Source organism: Lampetra fluviatilis, chromosome 27 (genome assembly GCF_964198595.1).
Source record: "Lampetra fluviatilis chromosome 27, kcLamFluv1.1, whole genome shotgun sequence".
NCBI classification, from domain to species: domain Eukaryota; kingdom Metazoa; phylum Chordata; class Hyperoartia; order Petromyzontiformes; family Petromyzontidae; genus Lampetra; species Lampetra fluviatilis.
Window position 1 is genome coordinate 3,979,628 of NC_136301.1, and position 3,016 is coordinate 3,982,643.

Here is a 3,016-nt window from a genome sequence, read left to right on the forward strand (position 1 = left end):
AAACACTAATTATCCAAAAATACTGTAGGAACGTTTTTCATTCATTCAGCCTTGAATATTTCGCCGACACAGTATTATGGTCCCGAAACATTCGTGCAGTTTAAAGTAGGGTGCGCTCTCCTCAACGTCTTAACGTCGCTGACAGTTTACATGCGAAACGGGGCATTGTGACAATTCGTGAAGGGTGCTTGAGTTTTCTGTTCTACAGAAGTGCTACCAATGAACCTACGAACAAGCGCACGTGTAAATGGACGTCCAACTCTCGATTATCCAGGGGGTAAAAACGGTGAGAAGGGCTGACCCAGATTAAACAACAACAAAACACCCAAAGAAAATGCAAAACATATACGAATTAATCTATCCATACATTGTTAGCCATATAGAACGTAAGGAGAGACGAAGCACACGTCACCTATTTTCATTGCTTCTTAAAAGTAATCGGCAATGACCAACCGGGCGAGTGAGGAGCAGCCAATAACCCCGGCGTGTGCTCGTAGAAGGTGAGAGAGCGTGGGGGCACGGTAAATTCACACCCACGGAATATCGATCGTTCACCGCGGTTGGCCTGCGCGGGAGCTATTAAGGACCAAGAGATGAAATAATCGCCGGCTGTAACGTCTGCAATCCAAGCTTGCTTGAGATACTGAAATTTGTATTGCAGGGTAGATAAGTCCCCTGTTGCACTTCAAAGACGCGTCGAGCTAAAATCAACAGCAGGTGAAAGAAGTCAACACTTTTTCTCAGGGAAAAAAAAAAAATCATTATCAGCATTGGCTAAAGAAGTCATGGAATGCCCCCGGTAATGACAATTAAAAAAAACAAATAATTGCTGCAACAACAACGAATCAAATCGTTGTGGCAAACTGCCTTCAAGGAGGCTCAATGGCTGTGTCAGCGCACGGATTCTGGGTTCAAATCCAGGTGGAAGCCACCACTGATACACCGGGTTCTCTAGCGGAGTCCAGGGTCTCGGCCCAATCGCTTATCATCACGCAAGGAAAACAAACGCCAACCGTAGAGATTGTTTTTTACACTTAACTCAAATAAGCCGATGTCTCGACACTCGTCAGAGGCACAATGCTGATACACAAAATCACCGTGCGGTGAAGAACGCACTGTCGAGCGGTTGGGTATTGAACCAGACGTGCCCAGGAAGGAATCGGAAGTTGCCCTGCGACACTTACTCCAGGGTCTTTCCTCGGAACACGCGGACAATGGATACGAGTCAACCCAACAACCGGCCGAAGCGATTTTGTTTTCCAATTGTCAACAACATCCTGTCGCAACGAAATGTCATTGCCGCTGCACCGGTTTACTTTCATTAGCTTCGATAACGGTGGTTGACCTCTTGCGGCGAGCACGGTAAGACCATGTTTCTACACGTGTTGTAGAAAAAAACTTTGTTCCGATCATCGCTCATTTGCGCACCGAAAAAAAAACGCGATCAACATCGATGATGTCGTCGTGACGTCGAAGATGGCCTCGCGAATTCACTCATCGTTACCGCTCACCCGTCAGTAACAATCGGTTTTAAACATATCGTCGGATACTCCCCTACAACGCGCAACGTGACGCCGTGCCGCTGGCTTTCATCTTCCTTTTACTGTCAGTGCTTTCGCTCCGAGTCCGCACGCCGACATCAACAACAACACATTTCGGGGGGTGGGGGGTTCCAATCGTCAAAAAAATCAAACAAATGAAATCCCCAAAGCCACTCGAGGCTCAAGAAAGCGAAACAATTTTTGTGATTTTTCTCCTCCCACCCCTCCCCCCCCGCAAAACGTGGGCCGTTCATTTTCGCCGACAAAAGTGGCGCTGGAAATGTTCCTGTTTCCAGCCATCGTCTCTTACAGCACGCCGCCGCCCCGTGCCATCTTCTGATCTTAGGTTTCTTTAAAATGTTCATTTTATATATTTATACTTGTTATCTACAGACGCTTTAGCTATAGTACATATACAGTGAATCTGCACTTGCTGGGTAGGCCCGGCAGGGTGTTTTGTGTGCGCGCGCGTTTGTGTTGGCATATGTGCATGTGTGCGTGTGTTGCAATGATACCACTTCAACTTAACGATGTCACTTGCGTTTTTAGTTTATTCAGCGTAGCGCTGCACTGGTTTTCAAAAGTAAAGTTCACTTTTATTTTAAGCTACGGTGGCTTAAAGAATGTCACCTTTGGAGGACAGTTCATATATTTTTTTTGTGCAATGGAAAATTTAAGAGAACTAATGAGCGATGCCATAATTTTACTTAACCGAGACATATCAGTGTTGATGCTACGACGCAATCATTAATATATCATGGCAATTTACGAACCATATTTATAGTCTATGTAGTTATACTGCAGTTTTTCCCATTCATTTGTAAATTCAGCCAAGCACGTAACATTGCTGTAAATATTTATATCACCATCGCTTCTAATTCAGGCTTTCCGAAAACCCCAGATGGGGGGGGGGGGGGGCCCTGGAGGAAACGTGGCAAAAAGGGATGAACATTCACCTCGGAAAAGGTCGCAGACTTTTGAATCACTCGTTTTAATTTGAGATTAAAGCCTCTCCTTCCCCCTTTCGCGCTGTCCCTGCCGGGCATGGAAACTCGCTCACTTTTTTAGCCGACACCTCCGCAATTTACTCAAATCCACTCGTGGCTAGCCGAGTGACATCACAGGAAATAACATCATAGGTGCACAGGAAGTGAGGCCACACCCGCCAGATGGGACAGGGAGCAGGAGTGTGGCGCAAAGCCGAGCTGAAGAGTTTGAAGGTTTTGCGATTGTTTTTGTGGAACTGCAGCGACGATGACGGTGGTGGTGGTGGTGATAACGATGTCGAAAATGTAAATTTCTCTGTCATCATCGCCGCCGCCACCATCGGCCTCAACCACTCTTTCCCGGACATCACACGTGATTGGAGCGTTTCACTCGTACTGGGTGAATATCCCACGATTTTGTGGGTGTGCGAAAGGGATGGAGGGAAAGGGTTGGGGGAACATTCGAGCACACGGTCGGGGAGATAAAAC